The sequence below is a fragment of the Artemia sp. Qi Xiang Cuo genome, chromosome 14 (genome assembly GCF_049724085.1).
Source record: "Artemia sp. Qi Xiang Cuo chromosome 14, ASM4972408v1, whole genome shotgun sequence".
In the NCBI taxonomy this organism is placed as follows: domain Eukaryota; kingdom Metazoa; phylum Arthropoda; class Branchiopoda; order Anostraca; family Artemiidae; genus Artemia; species Artemia sp. Qi Xiang Cuo.
The window spans coordinates 10907495-10931685 of record NC_142807.1 but is presented as its reverse complement, the minus strand read 5'-3'; the positions used below and the strand labels follow the sequence as shown (position 1 = coordinate 10931685).

At 35.3% G+C, this 24191-nt stretch overlaps 1 protein-coding gene across 2 annotated transcripts in view; it reads right to left on the bottom strand.

Annotated features, from left to right (window-relative positions):
* Nucleotides 1-13834, bottom strand: part of LOC148944121 (E3 ubiquitin-protein ligase Siah1-like) — a 77308-nt gene extending 63474 nt beyond the window's left edge. For both annotated transcript variants that reach the window (XM_089100523.1, XM_089100522.1), the window contains exon 1: nt 13701-13834. The gene's annotated coding sequence lies outside the window, so the exon portion shown is untranslated. The remainder of the gene's footprint in view (nt 1-13700) is intronic.
* Between the last annotated feature and the right edge of the window lie 10357 nt (nt 13835-24191).

Here is a 24191-nt window from a genome sequence, read left to right as displayed (position 1 = left end):
AGTGTCCCCTTCTTTACTGAGGCAGCGCGATCGCGCTGCCTATGATTTATACAACAACTTTCTATATAAACATTATATGCCCCCAGGGCATAACTTACAACCCTTGCACTGAGGGCTCTGTGGGGGTTATCATCCTAAAAGACCTAATTTCCAGAACGTTCAACTACTTTGAACAAAATGGATATCTCAAAATTTTAATTGGATGTTTTGGAAAATGGTGGGCGTAAAAAAGGTGTTAGTCACTATCCAATCACTTTTAACTATTAAAAAAAGGAACTAGTCCTTTCAATTTCCAATTGAATGAGCCCTTTTGAAGTTTCTACGACAATGCTTTCAATAAAACTTTATATGCCCCAGGGCATAACTTACAACCCTTGCACTGAGGGCTCTGAAAGGGTTATCATCCTAAAAGACAAAATTTCCCGAACTTTCAACTACGTTGAACAAAATGGATATCTCAAAATTTTAATTTGATGTGTCTGGGAAAATGGTGGGTATGAGAGGGGCGTTAGTCGCAATCCAATCACTTTCAACTATTAAAAAGGCCCTAGCCCTTTCAATTTCCAATTGAATGAGCCCTTTTGAAGTTTCTATGACAACGCTTTCAATAAAAACTTTATATGCCCCCAAGGCATAACTTACAACCCTTGCCCTGAGGGCTGTGGGGGGAGGGGTTGCCATCCTTAAAGACCTAATTTCCAAAACTTTCAACTACGTTGAATAAAATCGATATCTAAATTTTTGATTCGATGTGTTTCGGGGAATGATGGATGTGGAGGGGGGGGGCTAGTTGCCCTCCAATCACTTTTGACTATTAAAAAGGGCACTAGCCCTTTGAATTTCCAATCGAATGAACCCCTTTTGAAGTTTCTATGAAAACGCCTTCTATAAAAACCTTATATGCCCCCAGGGCATAACTTAAAATCCTTGCCCTGAAGGTTGTGGGGGAGTGTCCTCCTCAAAAATGTATTTTCTATTTGGAAATCAGCTACGCTGAACAAAATGGCTATCTCAAAATTTTTATTGGATGTGTTTGGGGGAATGATGGGCGTGGGGGGGGGGGCTAGTTGCCCTCCAATCACTTTCAACTATTAAAAAGGGCACTAGCCTTTTGAATTTCCAATCGAATGAGTCCGTTTTGAGGTTTCTACGACAACGCCTTCTATAAAAACCTTATATGCCCCCAGGGCACAACTTACAACCCTTGCCCTGAGGGCTGTGGGGGAGGGATTGTCATCCTTAAAGACCTAATTTTCAAAACCTTCAACTACGTTGAATAAAATGGCTATCTAAAAATTTTGATTGGATGCGTTTGGGGGAATGATGGGCGTGGGGGGCTATTTGCCCTCCAATCACTTTTGACTATTAAAAAGGGCACTAGCCCTTTGAATTTCCAATCGAATGAGCCCCTTTTGAGGTTTCTACGACAAAGCCTTCTATAAAAACCTTATGTTCCCCCGGGGCATAACTTAAAACCCTTGCCCTGAGGGTTGTGGGGGAATGTCCTCCTCAAAATATACTTTCTATCTGGAAATCAACTACGCTGAACAAAATGGCCATCTCAAAATTTTGATTGGATGTTTTTAGGGGAATGATGGGCGTGGGGGGGGCGGGCTAGTTACCCTCCAATTACTTTTGACTATTAAAAAGGGCACTAGCCACTCCAATTTCCAATCGAATGAGCCCTTTTCGAAATTTCTACGACAACTCCTTCGATACAAAGTGCCCGGGTATGGAGAAAAAAAAAACACATTGTGCCCACATCGTTCTTTACTTAGGCTAGCTGCCTATGATAGTGGCTTCATATATCAGTTCATGAGTACTCTTGCAATGCAACCAAAGGTTGATGGCATGTTCTTACCAAAATTGCACCTTATTAAGTTGCTTTGTTTAATTATACAAACTTTCTTGTGTTCTAATAACTGCACTAATTACTAATAAACTACATATTTAGGATCACCATAAAATGTTGATTCTTTGACTGAATGTTATCATTAGTTAGGCTCTTATACTTTTGTTATTGGCAAGGATTGTTTTTACTTATCATTCATTACTATGAAGAATTTGATTTTTTTTTTTTTTTGCTCCAACCAAATCATATAGAAAAAAATGTTTGTGGAAAACTGGTTAAGGGTTACTCAGTCACAAATTAGAACTTATATTTTCCTAATTATGGGTCGAAATCTATTGGCAGGCAGCCAACAAGCGGGCAACAAACATTTTTTCCATGGTTTTCCCCTATTCTGCTCTCTTTCCTTTGGTGTCCTTATAAATAATTTATAGTCCCAAATTTCCAAGGGGGGGGCATGGCCCCCCTGCCCCCCTTGCCGGCACCCATGGTCTAAGTGGTTTAGACAAGGTCATGTTTTATGCATGAAGAATAATAAGTGGCCAAAAATCATGCTTTTCACATAGCCCAACTAAGGTCAAATGAAAAAAGGACAACCTTGAATAGAGTGGTCGACCCCGGCGCGGCGCCAGCGGATCAACCGAACGCCGCCAACTAGAGGCCTGGTCGAACGCCACCGAAGTGTCGCAACGCCGCCGGCGTGCCACAGGCGCACCGTCGCCGGCAAAGGTGGCGGCATTCGGTCGAGTTTAAAGTTATTTTGCGGCAATTCTTTATTGCGTCAACCACAAAGTCGGAGCTTTTCCTTCTCGTTTGGTTTAGTATTTCGATTTTCCTGATTAGAAATCCAGCAGGGCTTGCACTATCCCCGAATTTTCGAGTATTTCCCCGAAAATCTATGCGTCACCCCGAAAAAAAATTTGGTTCCCCGAATCCCGGAAAATCACGCAATCACGATGCCACCCCTAGCGATTTATCACCAGCGACTTTCCCTGCCAAATATTACTTTGCATACCATAATTCTTCACTACTCTCTGGTTCGTTAATTTTCGTCTCTTGTTACTTTACATAAAAACCAAACAGAGGCAATATGCAATTGCATTGCAAATATTGCAATATACACAGTTTTTCATATGTTGACAAAAAAAAGTATCGTCTTTACGAAATGAGTTTAAATCATTTCGAATCCAGTTTCCCACTTGCAATTCCTTACACCATTCGTAGTCAAGAATTTTATTTTCAAGTTGAATAGAATTATTTAACGCCACATTCACTACAATTTGATTTTGAAATTGATAGCAGAAAGATCGTTTTTACAGCTGAATTGTAAGTTTGCAGAATTTTTTTTCTTTTGCTGTTTTTAGATAAGATTTTCTTAATGTTTAATACTCAATTGTTGAACGCCTGATAGATTAAAGAAAATACAATCTTCTGTCTGAAAATATTTTAGCCCCCCCCCAAAAAAAAACCTATTGAGACAATATTTAGCTAAAGACTAATCAAGATATTAAAGATTGAAACGGAAGTTACCCAAAAAATTTGATTTATAAGAAAATTGTAATTTATTGCCTATAGGGGGGGGGGGATAGGGGGCTATTATTATTAAAAGATAATACCTCATTTTTTATATTGAAAGCAGGGATGCCAAAAAGATATTATTTTTTTCCTTTAAAGCGGAGATATCTAATTCCCTGGTAAACCACTGAAATATTTTGATAGACCCAGGGCCCCTCATTGGGACTTGTTCATTGTCTTGGGTATTTTGCGCTTTCTCATAGGCTACTGGCCTACTTTGGGTTTTGTCTGTGCTTCCTTTTAATTAGAATCTTTGGATCTTATTGAATGCCACGGCAAATCTATGACTCAGTTTTCCAATAGTTTGAGGTATATCTGAATAATTTCGTCTTTTTTAGTTGTTGTCTTTGTACCCCTTTACTCATACCCTCAAATTTTTTTTTCAAGGAACACTAAGCTGTTTAACGTTATTTTGCATGTATGTTTGAACCATATAGTGACCTAGTTAATTATTAAATAAATTATTTTTTTAATGTAAAGCTGAGACGGTATCCTAGCAAGGTGGTATCCAGGGGGGGAGGGGTATAGGGAGATATTACATTTAAATGATAATGTCTCGAAATTTTTTTTAATGAAAGCAGAGATACAAAAAAAATTAATTTTTTTTAATTTAAAGCAGAGACGGCATCCTACCAAGGTGGTATCCAGAGGGGGGGGGGGTCCGGGAGCTATCATATTTAAATGATAATACCTCGAATTTTTTTTTGAAAGCAGGGATGCCAATAAGTTAATTTTTTTTACTTACAGCAGAGACGGTATCCTATCAAGATGATGGTATCCAGAGGGGGGGTGGGCATAGGGAGTTATTATATTTAAGTGATAGTATCTTGATTTTTTTTTTTTTTACTGGAAGCAGTGATGGCAAAAAGTTATTTTTTTAAATTAAAGTGGAGACGGTATTCTATCAAGGTGGTATCCAGAGGGGGGGAGATATTATATTTAAATGATAGTTGTGTCAAATTTATTTATTTTTTAAAGCAGGGATGCCAAAAAGTTAATTATTTTTTTAATTTAAAGCAGAGAAGGTACACTATCAAGGTGCATAGTATCCAGGGGGGGGGTTAGGGAAGTATTATATTTAAATGATAATATCTTGATTTTTTTATTGAAAGCAAGGATGCCAAAAAGTTATTTTTTTTTAATTTAAAGCAGAGACAGTATCCTATCAAGATGGTATCCAGAAAGGGCACATAGGGAGTTATTATATTTAAGTGATAGTACCTTGATTTTTTATTTATTGAAAGCAGGGATGCCAAAAAGCTTTTTTTTTTAATTTAAAGTAGAGACTGTATCCTATCAAGACGGTATCCAGCGGTGGGGGACATAGGGAGCTATTATATTTAAGTGATAGTGCTTTGATTTTTTTTTTTTTTTTATTGAAAACAGGGATGCCAAAAAGTCATATTTTTTTTTAATTTAAAGCAGAGACGGTGTCCTATCAAGGTGGTGTCCAGAGGGGGGGGGTTAAGGAATTATTATATTCAAATAAAAAAATCTTGAATTTTCTTATTGAAAGCAGCCTCAGGCTGCTTTCATTCTATTTCTAAATGTTCACTGTCTTAGTTAGAACTTTTTAACGTCATAATGTTTTCATTTTAGTTTAATTATAATTGAGAAACAAAGTGAATAAGTTGATTTTTATTTGTGAGACAATTATAGCCACATCCCGCAGTACTATCAGACTATTTGAAGTACTATCAAACTTCCAAGTTTGCCAGTTGCCCCTAGATTTTTTGTCCCTCTTCACTATTTTGAAATATACCTTTTTTTACACATACTAATATTTGGACTTTCGTTAGTATACCAGCTTACCTGTCATGCGTTGCAACAATCTTAAAAGAAAGGAAATTCAATGAGAATACCCATAAGGAAAATTTCTAAATGTTCACTGTCTTAGTTAAAACTTTTTAACGTCATAATGTTTTCATTTTAGTTTAATTATAATTGAGAAACATATTCGAATCATACAAGATTACGTTGAACTGCTATGCAGGCTCTTCGAAAAGAAGTTCAATTTTCTGATATCATCCATTATATAAATTCATTTAAGTTCGACCAAGCTAATTGGTTGAGACTAACACATTGATTGGAAATTAACTTCCATTTTCCTTCCAGTACTGAGGTGGGTCATCCACATTTCGTCATTGGGAACTGATGCTTGATTATTCTTAAGGTGAAATTTTAAGTTATCCTATTCAAAATGATTATAAATGATTGTGGAAATTGGTAGGACAGGTTGATGTGTTTTACATATATTTCTGCTTGCAATTGTACGTTCCTTTTGTGTATTGTAAATATTATTTTATGTTTTATGTATGGTATATTTCGACAGTTGGATTATGTTTTGAAATATGAATCAACACATGTAAATTAAAGAAGGAAGAAGCCAAGCAAAAATACTCTGTACAACATCTTTGTCAAACCCCTATGATAATTTAAAAATTGATTTCGTGAGTTATGCTTGATGTATTTTTTTTTTTTGAATTGTTATTAAAACCCGTTTTTAATGCAAGGAAGGCTTTTTAGAAATCTAAAAGAGCAAAAAAAACGAACAATATCAAAGTCACCCATTTCAACTGTTTTAAAGGTGACAAAGCAGATATTGGCAAAGGGCATTATGAAAAAAATAAGCTTCTAAGTTCAAGCTTATATTCAAAGTTTTTACCCAGATAACTGACGAATTTTGTGATATGGTATTTGAAGTTTTGTATGTAGTAATGCTCGATGAAAAAACTACTAATTTTGATATTTATTTATGTTAAGAATACATAGCTAATAGATAGTTCAACTATTATGCAAGGGTTCTGAAACGCCACAGCCATTTTGTTTCAACCAGATTTCTACTTCTCTTGATGATTAACGATCATTGATGATTAACAGCCTGATCATTGATGATTAACAGCCTGATCATTGATGATTAACAGCCTGACAGCATGATGATTAACAACTTCTGAAGTTTGAAATCATGAATAGGCTCGAATCTGTTGTAAATTTAAGCTGTGATTTGAGAAAGACTGATGAAAAGATTAATGTTTGCAGTCAACATTGATCGCGCCGGCGGCGCGGCGCCGACATCTTACCAGCGGCGCGGTGCACTGTTTTTGGCCCCGCCACCGCCGGTCTTCCCTCATCGGCGCGGCGCCGGGGTCTAATCTAAGCGCTTACCATAGAGTGGTAAGAGAAATGTTTTTTTTTTGTATAACTTAATTTTCCTTATCCTATGTAAGTAGGCACTTCATACGAGGGTGTAGAGAGAATTATTTGTGATAGAAGATGAGCATGCACATTCTTGTGTAGTTTTTTTTTTTTTTTTTGCTTCTTAAGGTTAGGATGATTTATCAGTAGTAGCCTAATAGTAATAATTGAAGGAATATTGTTAAATGTATTTTTAAACTTCTTTTCTAATCAGTTTAAGCATTAGATTACAATTTAGAGGAATTAAAATTTGAATAAATAGTTGAAATTTCAAATACTCTCATGATTTTTGTGCAATAGTCTTTCCAGTGGACCTTTTGCTGAATCACTCTTGCTTTACATTTCACAATAAACAAACATTAAACAAAATTCATGAATTACAAAAATACCATATATCATCCAAATTTACAAATTAAAAACAATAGCTGCCAAAATAGCCAAAACAAAAGCACAATAATTGATTAGAAAAAAAATTAAATTGAATTCCATGTGTTGACACTGCTTTGGTATGAGAAACATATGAGTAATTTCTGAATTTGATCAATTTGGTAGAAATGACTTGAGAGCCATGGTTAATTAGAGTAAGGCCAAGACAGATAGTCTCTGTGAGGGGCAAAGCTGGCAAAACTTTTTCAGAGTTGTATAAAAATGATTATACTTGTAGATGATTACATCTGTCATCCATCCTAGGGCAGAACTAAGGCAGACAGGCACAGAGTAAAGATAATTCAAATAGTCTATATCAGTTCTGTGCAGGCTAGCAGACTAGCACTTACTCAAGTGAAAAATTAACAATATTTTGAATTATATAGCTGAAGTGAAAATTTTGAACCCCTATTTTCGTAGGCCTGTATTGGCCTTGTAATTTTAATAAAAGATCAGAATAAAAACTGAAACCAACTTTGGTGCAGACACGCTTAATGTGTTCTCATTATAAACTACTTTATTATGATATTAGCCTGAAATTTGTAGCCTTATAAATTACAACCATGGCCTTTTGCAACCAACCATTATAGATAATCTACCCAACAGAAAAAAAAATACACGAGAGACATATTCCTTTTGAAGGCAATGATATTAGACTAAGATCTGTAATCAACAACCTAAGAAATACTTTTAAACAACCATTTAAATCTTGAAAAAAAAAACTAGGAAAAACTCAGGAATTGAAGTTCAAATGAAACAACATTCATTGTGAAGTTTTTGATAACAGTGGGTGCCAAAAAAAAAAAAACTTTGGTGAAAAATCAGCAAAGAAACAGATAACACTAAACACTAAAAAGATGAACACTAAAACAGATAACACTAAACCCTAAAACAGATAAATCTAAACATAAAAAAACATTAAAAAAGTCTAGCTTTCCTTTGATGGTGCAGTTGTTCTAGAAAATCAAGACATTGTTAATATCTGAACTATTAAAGATAAAAGTGTAAATTTGGGGCCAGAAGTGGCCTTATTGGTGTGTGGGGCCTTGTGCAGCTACCACTGAATAGGGCCTGACATGGTTATAATGTAGCAGGGGCAATAATAATGTAGCCTCCAACAGGAGTGGTAACATTGTGATTTCTAGGATTAAGCAGAAGCAATGTGGTTTCAACAAAACAGCACAATGACAAATGGTGCTGCATGAATTCTATTTCTTATAAGTGAATCTTTGTGCTGACAGTAGAGTTTGCACCACAGCATTTTACATTATAAAAATGAACACTGCTATTATTATCATACTATTATTCTTTAATATTATTATTAAGTCTATTATTAATTAATAAATTTTTGTCATATTATTAATATGACAAAGGGTGCTGCATGCATTCTATTGCTTATAAATTATTCTTTGTGCAGACAGTCAAGTTTGCACCACAGCATTTTGAAAATTAACACTGCTATTAACAAGACAGCAGATAATGACTGCACAATGAAAAAGGGTGCTGCATGCATTCTATTGCTTATAAATTATTCTTTGTGCAGACAATAGAGTTTGCACCACAGCATTTTACATTATAAAAATGAACACTGTTATTATTATTATACTATTATTCTTTATTGTTATTATTAAATTTATTATTAATTAATTATTGTTATCTCTACTTTTAATATTATATCTATTTTTAATCTTTATTATTGTTATTATTTATTATCTATTATTATTATATATTATTCTTTGTGCTGACAGTAGAGTTTGCACCACAGCATTTTTAATTTTGAAAATTAACACTGCTATTAACAAGACAGCAGATAATGACTGCACAATGACAAAGGGTGCTGCATGCATTCTATTGCTTATAAATTATTCTTTGTGCAGACAGTAGAAATTGCACCACAGCATTTTACATTATGAAAATGAACACTGCTATTATTATTATACTATTATTCTTTATTGTTATTATTAAATTTATTATTGTTATCTCTACTTTTAATATTATATATATTTTTAATCTTTATTATTATTATTTATTATCTCTTATTATTATATATTGTTCTTTGTGCTGACAGTAGAGTTTGCACCACAGCATTTTGAATTTTGAAAATGAACACTGCTATTAACAAGACAGCAGATAATGACTGCACAATGACAAAGGGTGCTGCATGCATTCTATTGCTTATAAGTTATTCTTTGTGCAGACAATAGAGTTTGCATCACAGCATTTTGCATTGTAAAAATGAACACTGCTATTATTATAGTACTAATAGAAAAATGAAACTGCAAAGAAATGCCAATTGCTAGACCATATTGGCGATTCTTTTCTTGGAGGATACTGTCCCTTTTGACTCTTCATAAGTTACTATACTCTTTGGTTTATTTATTAGCTAAGTCTTTAAAGGTTTTTAAATTTTGAATCCCAGTTATTTGAGTTCATGAATGGAGCCAATTGGAGCTTGTAGTCACTAAAGCAGATTTTCTAAAGTCAGAGATGTACCCATCCATGGGCATAGGGAGGGGGGGCAGCTGCCCCCTACCCCTAGACCTTCAAATTTACATTAGATATGGCTGAAAATGCAGATGGTTGGAAAAGCAGTTGATAAAAGGCCCTCCATCACACTATCCACTGCCCCCCTAGACAATATGCTACCTATGCCCATGTACCCATCTATGGTATATAAACAGACAAATCATTACTTCAGTTCCTTCATATGACTTTTCTGGATATAATACAGAATTCAAGAAGCAAAGGGAATTAGTGTAAAAGACTAGTTTTCTCTCTGCTAAAATGCAGTTCATTTTCTATGCTCAAAATTGTGTTTCTATGCTGCAGTAAAACACAAGTAAAATATAATGTAAACTCAGTTAAATTAATTCAGCATTAAGAAAACAAGTATAGAAACATTCTATAACAAGCATGGGGCCCTTGTAGGTGCTGGGCCAGGTGTGGTCATGCCACTTGCCACCCCTAAAGGTGGGCACTGTTTGGAGAAGTCCTATGTGTTTTCACATGGTCAAAAATAATTAATTAACTTCAACTATAATTAATTTCATTATTTTGAAACAACCAAAACAAAAATCCAAGAAAAATATGGTTTTCTATGGGTAAATTTCTAGTGGGTCATATACTTTAGCTAAGATGAAAGTGAAAACGTCATTTGATGCCTTTTTTATGCTCTTTCATAATTCAATAATTGCTTCTGGGGCTAATTGCATCTTGAGCTCTTAAAGGGGCCCCAAAGGTATTTTATTTGAATAATGAAAGAGCATAAAAAAGTATCAAATGAGGTTTTCACTTTCATCAGAGCTAAATTATAAGGGCCACTGCAAATTTACCCCCCCCCCAAACACCCCTCAATGTGTAAAAATATACCCTGGATTGGAATCTACCCTGAATTGTCAACAGCAAAGTTTCAATTCACAAAATTCAGTGCTATTTTTGTCAACAGCATTCAAAAAACTTGAAAAAGTAGAAAAATGGTTTATATTTGAGTTCCCTAATAAATGAAGTTTGAATTGTTCTAAATAAGTATTTTTGGAATATATTACTCCTGAAAAACTTATTTATAAACTAGTGAGGTTTTTAACCACTTTTCAATAACTTAAGTGTTGCTAACTTCTTGGTATGGTTACAAAAATGAAATACCTTTAGGGCCCCTTTAAGGACTCATGATGCAAATAGCCCCAGAAACAATTATTGAACTATGAAAGAGCATAAAAAAGGTATCAAATGACATTTTCACTTGTGTCTTAGCTAAATTATATGACCCACTACAAATTTACCTTTCAATGAATACATTCTATGGTCTGTCTAGGAGACAAAAAATATTTTTTATGTGCTATCTTTGGTATTTTAGATAGGCTACTGGCTTTGGGTGAACCAAACACTATTTGCAACATAGCCTAGTCTAAGCTATGTACAAATTTATTCTAAGAATGTATTCTTAGAGTTTTATGGTATGTCCTTTTTAATGGCCCAGTAAAATTCTACTTTAGCTACTTTTAGCTATCTTGGAAAGGGGGTAGGTTAGGGAAATGAAACTTTCAGGGATGGATCTACAGGCTAAAGTATGTCCAGGAAGGTATTTTAAAGTACCTACCTCCACTCCTTCTCTCTCTAGGGGGTCCTGAAATTTGCCTACATGACAGGTCTATAGCTATTGAAATATTTGGGATTGAGCAAAGTTGTGAAGCTGAAAACAATTTTTTTGAATAAATAGTTAGATTTTTTTATTCTTCACTGCCTGTGAGTTGTCAAAACAGCAGAATCAAAATCTTCAATCTAACTCTATTTCTTAGTTTGCTTTACCATAAATGAAAAAAAAAAAAAAAAAAACAGAAATTACATATATATAGAATCAAATTCTACTTTAGCTACTTTTTGCTATCTTGGAAAGGGGGTAGGTTAGGAAATTGAAACTTTCAGGGATGGGTCTACAGGCTAAAGTATGTCCTGGGAAGGTATTTTAAAGTACCTACCTCCACTCCTTCTCTCTCTAGGGGGTCCTGAAATTTGCCTACATGACAGGACCTATTGAAATTTTGACAAAACAACATTTTACCTTAATTTTCAGTTATCAGTTTCTTTTCTCTGGCTTTAGTTCTGAAATGCAATTGCTGTTATTTCAGTAGAATTTTAGGTCATATCAACATATTTTTCCAAAATTTAGGAAATGTTTTTGCACATCTTTAAAACCTTATAAATTGGTGGATGCTGTTGTGATGCTGAAAAACAATTTTGTGAATAAAAATTTTTTTTATTCTTCAATGCCTGTGAGTTGTCAAAACAGCAGGATCAGAATGTTCAATCTAACTCTATCATTTAGTTTGCTTTACCCTAAATAAAAAACAAAAAACAACAGAAATTATATACATATAGAATTAAATTCTACTTTAGCTACTTTTTAATATCTTGGAAAGGGGATAGGTTAGGAAATTAAAACTTTCAGGGATGCATCTACAGGCTAAAGTATGTCATGGGAAGGTATTTTGAAGTACCTACCTCTACCCCTTCTCTCTCTAGGGGGTCCTGAAATTTGCCTACATGACAGGTCTATAGCTATTGAAATTTTGACAAAACAACATTTTACCTTAATTTTCAGTTATCAGTTTCTTTTCTCTGGCTTTAGTTCTGAAATGCAATTGATGTTATTTCAGTAGAATTTTAAGTTGTATCAACATTTTTTTTTTCAAAATTTAGGAGATGTATTTGCATATCTTGAATACCTTATAAATTGGGATTGAGCAAAGTTGTGAAGCTGAAAACAATTTTTTTGTACTTCATTTAAGCAGAAAATCTATTTTGCATGATTTCACTATTATAACACACAGATGTATAAAGGTCATCAGAGGTCAGGACCCTCTACAGGGAGAAGGAGAGGAGGTAGCTACCTCAAAATACCTTCCTGGGACATACCTTAGCCTGTAGACTCATTCCTGAAAGTTTCATTTTCCTACCCTAACCCCTTCCCAAGATAGTTGAAAGTAGCTAAAGTAGAATTTTTCCCAATAGCCCCAACTTTATATTGATACCTTTTTGGGGTAGCCTATATTTTGGCTATGAATTCATTCTGGTAAATATTTATCAAATCATATTATTGAGTTACAACTAAATTGAATATACCACTCGATGCCTTTTTTTATGCTCTTTACAAATATAATTATAATTTTTTTCGAAAATGAATTTTAGCCCCCACCCCTAGGACTATATACATGGGGGGGGGGGCACCTGCCCCCCCCCTAGACCTTCAAATTTATATTAGATATGGCTGAAAAAGCAGATGGTTGGAAAATCAGCTTATACAAAGCCCTCCATCACACTATTGACTGCCCCCCCCCTAGACAATATGCTGCCTACACCCATGCCTATATATACCAATTCAGGGTATATATTTGCACATTAGGGGGGTGGGGGGGAAGTTTAAACTTACCTCTCATTTACATCAGAAATAAAATTACCCTTACCCCCTAATGTGCAAATAGCCTAGCCTATATACCCTGAATTGGTATATATAGGGGTGGGGGCTAAAATTCATTTCCGACAAAAATGATTATAATATTCATAAAGAGCATAAAAAGGCACTAGAGTGGTATAGCCTATTCACTTTAGTTGTAACTCAAAAATATGATTTGGTAAATATTTAGGCTACCTTCATTCCTTTAAGTTCTAGTAAATATTTACCAAATCATATTGTTGAGTTACAACTAAAGTGAATATACCACTCAATGCTTTTTTTTATGCTCTTTACAAATATAGGCTAATAATAATTTTTATCGGAAATGAATTTTAGCCCCTATCCCTCTATATACCAGTTCAGGGTTTATATTTGCTCATTAGGGGGGAGGGGGTAATTTTATTTCTGATATAAATGAGAGGTAAGTTTAAACTTTTCCCTCAACCCCCTAATGTGCAAATAGGCCTATAGGTAAATTTTTACCAAATCATATTATTGAGCAACAACTAAAGTGAATATGCCTTTTAAAAAGCTGATTACTAATATAATAATCATTTTTGTCGGAAATGAATTTTAGCCCCCCCCTAACCTAACCCCCACCCCAAATGTGCAAACATATATCCTGAACTGACATAGGCTATATAGGGGGGGGGGCTAAAATGGTATATTAGTTTTTGACGAATTTTGAACACAGCGGTCACTTACATTTTAATCTTAGTTAATGAACCAATGTCTAAGATTTTTGAACTTCCATGTCAAAGTTCCATTCATGAGAGGGGAATAAAGAAGAGTATATGCCTGTTCTTCATGAAAATAAAAACAGTCCTCATGGATTCACACATTTAATCAAGAACAGATTGTCCTGTCATCTAGCGTCTACATTAGAGCTGTGTTTTCAGGCACCAGGTTTGAAGCGTGTTTTGAGCGGCTCCGACAAAAATCGTTTCCAGGTTCTCCGTGTTCGCCGTGGGAGCCCCGCTTAAAGTGGGGCTCCCACGACGTCAATAAAGTTAATAAAGCTGTCCATAAAGTTAAAAAACCTTTTTCCTCTTATAACCTTATTGACTTTATGGTTGTCAGAAAGATGTTAAACTTTATTTAACTTTTTCAATAAGGTCCGGAGAGTTTAGCCAATAGGAGAAGACTTTAGGAAAATTTCAATTCAGGTAAAAGAAACTAATTAGATAGCCAGTCTTGAACTTTTTTCTCTAATCTGTGGAACATTGATATGTGGAACATTGAAGCAGAAGACTTGCTTATTTTACTAGTGAGAAATAAACCTTTAATATACAGTTCCTCACAAAGGGAACATGAGGACAGAATTCGTGTTGAAAATGCATTCAATGAGATAAGTGAAGTAATGTGTTAGGAATTGGATACCTCATTTTTATCTGTGAACCTTCTTTAGTAAATTTTAAAATAAAAACAACATCTAACTTTAAGCAAAACTTTAAAGTATTTTCATTTTATGGGTTCCGAGCGAGTTGGACACAGGTTCTTCAAAACTATAATGCGCTAGAGTAGCATGGTTGAACACGGGTTCTGAGAAAACATTCGCCATACTGAACACGGCACTCGAACGATAATGTGTTAAACCTGTGTCGAACTCCGTGCTGGATGTGGGTGGCTTGAAAACAAGGCTTAGTTTCTTATTCTTCTTCTATTTCACAGCAGGCGGGCTTTTCAGTTGATACTATTTAGCCCTTTTCCTTTTGCTTCACTCTGTGGGCTACAGAGCTACTGGCTTGGTTGTCTCTTATTTATTAGATATTCTAAGATATCTTTCAGTAGATCTTTCGACTCAAGGAGTTCAAATATAAGATGAAAGATATCGATTTCTGTGCTCTGTGTGCAGGTATAGTCGGCTAGGCTCTTGGCTGATAGTGATATTTTGTGGTGTTTGAAGCACTTTAACAGTTTACAATGCAAAGTATGCTGTGCAGACATCAGCATATTACATTCAAATAGGCAGTGGTCAATTGTTTCATTATTCATAATACAATACCTGCAAAGAGGGGACAGGGGAACTGAACCACTTGAATCAGGAAATTGATACGAGAATGCAAGAAAGTTTAGTCCATTTGTTCCAGAACGAATTCTGTGATAAATTTTAGAAAAATACTTATTGGGAAAGGGGGAAAGAGTAGGACTTTTCTTATTAAACATAATATTTGATAGTCTCCATCGGTAAATATCTCTAATGGGGATTGGTCTCCCACTTGGCTGGTCAATATTTATAGCATTTTTTGCTATTTCATCAAACCTGATGATTACCCCTTATACCAGAGGGGCTAGGAATATACTGAAGATAAGTTCATATGCCACTTGAAGCAAGATTATCTATAATGCTAAGATAATGATAAGTGTCAATATCCAGCTTATACTGAGGAGCTGAAGACAGCAACTCAAGGCTAGATAAAGAGTCAGAATAAACTATAATATTATTTGAATTAGCAATCAAGGGTTTATTTTCCATAAGGTGTTCTAATGCCATGATTATGGCATTTAACTCTCCAGACATTATAGATACATTATTATACAATCTCCCACCCATTGCAATTTTCAGGTGAGGAAGGAAGGCACCACTTGCTACCTTCTCATTCATTTTGGACCCATCAACAAAGATTTGGAAATAGTTTTTATAAGTAATTGTATTAAGTTCAGCAAATTTTTTCTGGACAAAAGCTATGGGGGTTAAATCTTTAGTCCACTTTGAGAAATAAGTATTTATTATGGGGATTGACCAATTCCATGGAGGGGATTGGGGGAAAGTAGGTGCAATAGACTTTGTGGGTACAGGGAACTTCTTCTGAATATTGGCATACTCATCTGCAATGCCTCTATACATGGCTGGATTTCTTAACCAATTATGTAGGGTGTGTAAGCTATTTGATTCAATTTTTGTAAGAAGTTTTATCAAGAGGAAGCTACGTCTCTCCCTTATTATTGTTAATCCACTCTCCATAAGCAGAAAATTGGTGCTTGTGGGTTTCCTAAGACCAAACATGAGACGTATTATATAGTTTTGTATTGTTTAAGTTTTTTGCATATGGGTCTTTGCACATCCACCATAGACGATGAGCCCATAGTCAATATGGGATCTTATATGTGATTTATAAAACTGGAGTAAGGTTTTCTCCTTACATCCCCAGGGTGTGGAAAGAAGTCTTTTTAGTATAATTGTTTTTCTATAGCATTTTTTTATTGTGTTTGAAATGTGGAGGTGGAAATTAAGTTTTTGGTCAAGCATGAGACCTAGGTAATTAATATGATTATCTTCTGGAATAGTTGTTCCATTTAGAGTTAGTCTTGTATTAACATGATTTCGCTTTCGGTAAAATTGGATTATTTTTTACTTGGTAGGTGCAATGGGTAAATCTGAATGTTGAGAGAATTTTTTTAACTTAGAAAAGTGAATTTTGCAGCTTTGACTGTGCAATCTCAAAGGTGCTGCCAGATGACCATAGTACCAGATCATCAGCATATTGTAGATTCGTGTGGGGGAGGTTCATGTCCCAGAGATATAGGGCAAAGAGAAGGCAACTGAGGGCTGCTCCTTGAGGAAGGCCTTTAGTTATTGTATTTAGGGGTGAAGAGGCTGGACCTATATAAACAATGAAACTTCGCAATTCTTTGAAAAATTTATATATAAGATGATAGCTTGGGGGTAGTCCAAGGTTTGCAGGCTTAGTTAATAGAATTTGATGGTATACATTGTGACATGCCCCCTCAAAATCTAGGGAACCTGCGACTAGGACATTATTTTTTGAAAATGATTCATTTATTTCATTTGTTAACAATATGAAAGCATCTGTCGAGGAATGGTGTTTCCTGAATCCAGTTTGAGTGAGAGGGATCATATTATTTTTTTCAACAAACCAGAGGAGTCGGTAATAAATCATTTTCTCCATTATTTTCTCCATCACAGGAGTAATCATTATGGGCCTATAAGACTCAGGGTTATTTTTGGGTTTATTTTTCTTTAGGATTAGTAGGTGGGACGAACATTTCCAGATATTGGGGAACATAGATGAAGCCCTATAACAATTTAGAAGTTCCTGTTTATATGAAGGGGTAAGATTCTTTATCCATGTAGGGTGCATATTGTCATAGCTGCCGCTAGTCTTGGTCCTAATATGATGTAATGCATTATTCATTTCCTGGATTTAAAATGGACTGGTTATATACTCGGATCCTGGGCGAGGTTGGTAACTTGGGTTCATAGGAATTGGGGGCATTTTGCTGCAATTATTTGATGTTAGCTTATTGACAAAAAGAGTGGCAAATAGCTTAGCTTTTTCATTATCATTGTCATAATGGTATTATTATGTATAAGCCCATACAGGAGTGGGTTGGGGGAAGTCTTTTTCCCACAGATGTGGCTTATGACTTTACGTATAAATGGCTCATGTGTTTCTCTGGAGAGATCATTTGCAAAACTATTCCAGTAGTTATATTTAGCATTTATTATCGTCCTTGTTAGATTAGATTCTGCTTGTAATTTTTTTAAATATGTAGTAGGTGATGGTTTTTTGAAGAATGTTCTCCTAGCTGCCTTTTTTGTTTTCCATTTATTTTGGCACTCATTTGTCCACCATGCTTTGGGAATATGTTTATGCAAGGTTTTCCTGGGTGTTGTCCTGGGGATAGCATGATTAGCTGTATTTATTAGTAAAGATTCCAAAACTTCAGCATGTGTGTCAGCTTAGTATGAAATATAATTAATAATTGTTCTTTTTCTTCTGTTTTGGGTTACTAGCTTTCCGGCGTACAAAATTGCTGCAGTGAAGTACCGGCATGCTTTTGGCTAAAACTCTGGATATTGTCAGAGAGCCTTTTTGTCCCTGGGCATTAATAAAAATATAAAATCGAAAATCTTCAGTTTTGTATTTGCTGTTAAGGGCTCTGCACTTGCTTTTAAGCTCTTGATGATATGTGTTATCAGGTCAGACTGTTTGTAGTTTTCTATCTTGTGGTTCCCTTGTTTCTGTTTCTGTTGTGTTGGATGCACATTACACTTACACTCACATTAACCAGTTATTTCGATGGTTAGCTTATAAAATTAGCAGTATTGGAAGAAGAAAAAAAATCCTTGGATATTCAGAATAAACAATTTCAAAATATCAACGTAGGGCGTAATAAATGGATAATACAAGGAGCATGTCTTGCAAATCCCCCGAGGAGCAACCAGCATGATATAAAACGATATATCTGACGTTTCGCTCAGAAGCTTATGTGCTGCTTCTTTTAAAAACACCTACAGTTATCAAACATATGTTTTGTATACCAGCAGATCTTTATAAAAGGAAAATTAAGTGTAATTTTGGTTAGCAAGTAGCGTTCAGAAGAACTTCTACCACAACTAATACTACACAAAATTACTGCAATATCATGTCACTTGAAGTCAACACAGCTGCTCACGCTCTTCCTCTAACCAGGTCTACTCAAAAATTCGCTCTTTACCCTCAGATAAAGTTTGTATTCGTTTTAAAACCTTCATCGTAATCTCTTACCACCAAATTCGTGGACTACCTACTTTTTGCTTGAACCCAGACTGCTGACCAAAATTCATAATTTTTGGCAATCTGTCATCCTTCATTTTTGAAACCTGGTCTAGCCTGGTCAAATTTACGTTTCTTCTTCTTCTCTTCAGTTATAGGTTTCGGATAGATCCACTTAACCTTTTTCTATATTATCTGATTATTAGAGGCTTCCTGGGAAATCAAACGAAAAAATTAGTTTATTATCATTTAATGATAAAATTTATGTGTCATTGATGAAACCAGCTATATTCAGGCAATTAAAGACAGCTTTGAACAATTCGGCATCGTCGACTGAAGAAAGTTTGCCTTGAGTTAGTTGGTCCATATTGGGGGTTAGCTTGAGGCGTTTGAAGATGGGAGATAACGTTAGCCATTCTTTTGTATGCTTGAGAGTTGCCACGGGGCAGCTAAAAAGAATGTGGTTGATGGTCTTGTCATGTGTTTGGCAGAGGTGGCAAAGAGGGCTCCTTATCGTGGAAGTGGTTGTGTTTTGGAAACGATAAATTTGGCAGTTAAGACCAGTAGCATTGGATCGTATTCTGTGGTTCATCTTTGAGTCTATCCGCGATGTAAATTGAGAAAGGTTTGACGGGCTTTGGTTGGCTAGATGAATTTCTAGGCACCAATGTTTTAGATCTCTTACTTGAATAGGCCTTCCAGATATTATGTCGAACTGAAGGGCAGATTTTTCTATTTTATCTGCCTTGTGGTTTCCTTTGATGTCCATATGACGTTTAATCATAGGCAGCGCAATCGCGCAGCGTAATAAAGAACGATGTTGGCACAATGTATTATTATTATTATTTTTTGGTTTTAGACCAGGGCACTTCGTATCGAAGGAGTTGTCGTAGAAACTTCGAAAACGGCTCATTCGATTGGAAATTGGAGTGGCTTGTGCCCTGTTTAATAGTCGAAAGTACTGGGAGGCAACTAACACCCCTTCCACGCCCATCATTTCCCCAAACACATCCAATAAAATTTTTTAAATACCCATTTTGTTCATCTTAGTTGATTTCCAGATAGAAATTATGTTTTTGAGGGGGACACTCCCCCACGTACCCTCAAGGCAAGGGTAGTAAGTTATACCCTGGGGTATATAAGATTCTTATAGAAAACGTTGTCTTAGAAAACAGGCTTATTCGATTGGAAATTCAAAGGGCTACTGCCCTTTTTAATAGTTGAAAGTGATTGGAGGGCAACTAACCCTCCTCTCACCCCAACCTTTTCCCCAAACACATCCAATCAAAATTTTGATATAGCCATTTTGTTCAACGTAGTTGAAAGTTCTGAAAATTAGGTCTTTGAGGATGACCAATCCCCCAGAACCCTAAGGGCAAGGGTTATAAATTATGCCCTGGGGGCATATAAGGTTTTCATAGAAACCGTTGTCGTAGAAACTTCAAAAGCGGCTCATTCGATTGGAAATTCAAATGGCTAGTGCCCTTTTTAATAGTCGAAAGTGATTGGAAGGCAACTAAAACCCCTTCAACACCCACCATTTATCCAAACACATCCAAACAAAATTTTTAGATAGCCATTTAGTTCAATGTAGCTCAAAGTTCTAGAAATTAGGTCTTTTAGGATGATAACCCCCTCAGGGCAAGGGTTATAAGTTATATCCTGGGGGTATATAAGGTTTTTATTGAAAGGTTTGTCATAGAAACTTCAAAAAGGGCGCATTCGATTGGAAATTGAAATGGCTATTGCCCTTTTTAATAGTCGAAAGTACCTGGAGGGCACTAGCCCCACTCTCACGCCCGCCATTTTCCCAAACACATACAATCAAAATTTTGAGATAGCCATTTTTTTCAACGTATTTGAACGTTCTAGAAATTATGTCTTTGAAGCTGACACCACCCACCCCCCCACAGCCCTCAGGGCGAGGGTTGTAAGTTATACCCTGGGGGCATAGGAGGTTTTTATAGAAAGCGTTGTCGTAAAAATTCAAAAAGGGCTCATTCGGTTGAAAATTGAAAGGGCTGGTGCCCTTTTTAATAGTTGAAAGTAATTGGAGGGCAACTAACCCCCCTCTCACACCCACCATTTCCCAACACACATCCAATCAAGATTTTGAGATATTTATTTTGTTCAACGTAGTTAAAACTTCTGGAAATTAGGTCTTTTAGGATGAGAACCCCCTCAGAGAAATCAGGGCAAGGGTTGTAAGTTATACCCTGGGGACATATAAGGTATAAGGTTATAGAAAGTGTTGTCGTAGAAACTTCAAAAAGGGCTCATTTGATTAGAAATTGAAAGGGTTAGTGCCGTTTTTGATAGTCGAAAGTGAATTGAGATAAACTAAGCTCCCTCTCATGCCCACCAATTCCCCAAAAATATTCAATTAAAATTTTGAGATAGCGATTTTGTTCAACGTAGTTGAAACTTATGATTTTGAAGAAAAAAAATCTTTTAAATGTTTTCACTTATAATTAAAAAAAAATTAATTAAGATTTTAAGGAATAAATATCAACATATGTATATTAAACTGACGATGCACATTTTTTCAGTAAATTCATTTTATTTTTTTTCAGTAAAGTACAAATTATGTTTTGGGTTTTAGAAAGCATAGGGTTTAGAACCATAATCAGACTAACTTCTGCTCGTTTTGAGTTTGACTTATTTTACTTTCTGTTTTCTTTTTGGGTTCCATTTATTTATTAATACTGATTTGTGGTAGTGGTAGGCTTGGTAGATTATTTGTTTCTATTTTTGTTCATTTTTGGGTTAATAGAGTTCTTTACTTTTTTTTTAATAACTTATTTTGTGCAAACATTTTTTTTGATTAATTCTTAATAAAGTTAGCACAATGTTCTTCTTCCTTTAATTGTAAACGAAATGATGCAGAATTTACCTCCAAAGCCAATGGACCGATAAAATTCTTGGACACGGAGGCTATTATATTTACTTCTGTATAAATATAGTTTGTGTTAGTTATAATACTTTAGAGTTTCTGCTGCTGAGGAAGATCAACTATGTCTTCGAAATATCCAGAATTTTTGTATTTTTTTTTCACTGTCTAATAAAAGGACTTATCCCTATAAAAAGTCTTATTTGTTTCGTCATAGAAAGGCAGTGTGGTCTTGAAAAAAATGCAACATAGCTAAATCTTGCTAATTTTGCCACAAGACGTTAAGATATTTTATTAGACTTTGTTTTCATTTTTGACATAATACACTTTTTGAAGCTGCAATCTAATTCCCTTGAGCGCTATTTGTTTACATTTCAGCTTATTAGGGGTAAGCAGGTATTATTAAAATAAACCTTTCTACTATGACCTGGCACCTGGTTAAAAGTCGATACCCTATCAAAACGTTGCTCGTTGTAGCCAATATAAAAACATTTTTGTCGGCCAGCATTGTCACTATGACATCTTGCAGGTGTTTTCTAATTCATATGGTTTAAGGAGCTTTTCTGAGTTTCGCCAACGAATTGATGTAATTTTTGGGAGCCTATGTTTCTACTGAACAAAAGTATTTGCGACATGCAGTTTTATTCTAGCTAATTGTTGCTATGTGGATGATCTCTATTAGGCCTTCCTAGTCTTTACCGTCATCATTTCAAACTTAATCTGAATTCTTATTAGTGTCATTTGAAAAAAGCCAATTTTAGTGTTAAAAACTTTCTGGCCATTACTACTTATAAGGAATAAAAATTACTATTATTTTTTATTTATTCATAATGATGATGAAATTCCAAGAAAATTTATCATGATTATTAGACTAGGATTACTACTATTTTATTCTGGGCCACGGAACACAACAAGAGCAAACCACGTGACCACACCCATAGACTCATCATCTTAATATTAGTTTCCAGATTTCGTTCATCTTACAGAAAGTGTACTGCAGCTTAAGAATTATATTAAACAGTTTTCCTGGAATTTATTTATATTAATGGTTCGAGAGAAGTTTTTCTGTTTTTTTTTATCACTTAATTTTGTTTTTTCAAATTTTCATCAGTTGTGATGAAACAGTGATATGTATTATTTTTTAAATAGGTATGACAAATCAGCGTTAGTGATATCCAACTAATCATTTTTTCAAGCGTTTTTTCTTTTTGCTTCAGCACGACTCGTCGTTAAATTGTGTTTTATTTTTGCTAAAAAAAATTGTTTGAATTGAAGAATTAAATGGGAAGGTTTACTCACCCTAATCAATGAGTGGTGCTGAACTGATCTTGGTTCCGTCATTTGTCAACCTTAGTGTGAATCACTCCATCTTGATTAAAACAAGGTATTTGTGTAGCTACTGTTCTTGAGAGACTTTTGTTATAGTTTCAACTGAGCAAAGCCTAGGAAAGTGCCTTTTTGTCGGAAAAATAGTGAAGCTATCAAATACACCCTAATTAAGGTATGTTTTGCGAGGGATTTTAAGCCTTTCGTAAGTCAGGCACATAGCTATTTATCTTTTTTCAGTCGAAGTCGGCTAATAGATGTCGACACGAGTAGCGTAAACTGGCGAATGTGTTGATAAAGAAGACCAGCGCCATCTAGCATTCGGCGTTTCGGCGTCTGATCTGAGTCTTAAAAAAACACAATTAAGAAGTTTGAAAATGGCACAAGACGAAAAAAGACTAGATAGGGTTGGTGATCTTTATTTATCAGCACTAGCACCGGTTTCCAATCTTACAATTTGCCCATGCTCCTTGCTCATGATTTTATTGTATAAGTTCATCCACATTTATATTCTTCTTTTGTATTTTGGATGGCAAAAGAAAGTCTTGTCGCGCCATGTTTGACAAGCGAACGAGAAATTCTCTGGCTTAGGTCTAAAACTGTTCATCGGTTTCCACCTTTTGGAATAAATTGTTGCTCATGTTGCTGGATCATTCAGAAAGTATTGTCTAAACTGTGTTTAAGACTCCTTCCCACCTCCCCCATTCTGACAATCATGTTTTAGACAAAGTAAAATTACATATTTCTTGTGGTAGTGCAAAGAATTGATCTCTGCGTAATAGTGCGTGGCTCTAAGAGTCCCAGCTTCAATTCCAGCTGCTGCAAAGATGGGCAGCAGGCTTGCAACTACACATCTTTTGGGATTTCTGAGAATTTTCCGAAACGAAAATTGGGCTCTCCAAAACCTCCCCTGAAATTAACTTTATAAAATTAATTGTGAACGTAGTTTTTAGGGAGATTTCAGAAAGTCAAATCTTGGACATTTCTTCTTCTCCTTCCGTAATTATAACAAAACCATTTTCTTATACAAAGTAAAATCATAAACTTCCTGTGGTAGCACAAAGCGACCTCTGTGTAACAATGCTTCGCACTGCATGACCCAGCAAAATGTTTGTCTCTGCGTGGCAAAACTGAGCCCGGGTTTGATCTCAGATAACGCAAAGGCGAGCAACAGACCTGTATTCTGTCACTGTGAAAACGACCCAGCTACTGAAACGTCAAAAATGGTTGACGCCCTATGTGTCATCAATGGCTCTGGAGCAGTGGTTCTCAAAGCATGGGTCGTGAATATTGAGTGGGTCGCGGTCGCAAGCATTAATATTAGTAATGCTTTGATTTTGTAGTGGCGAGTAGTAGAAATTACGAGTTATTTGTTGTAAATGAAATGTAAAAAAAAATACAAGCATTACCAATATTAATGAAAGACTGTTAAAATAAGAAACAAAACTTCATTAATTTTATTTTACTACTTATATAGGT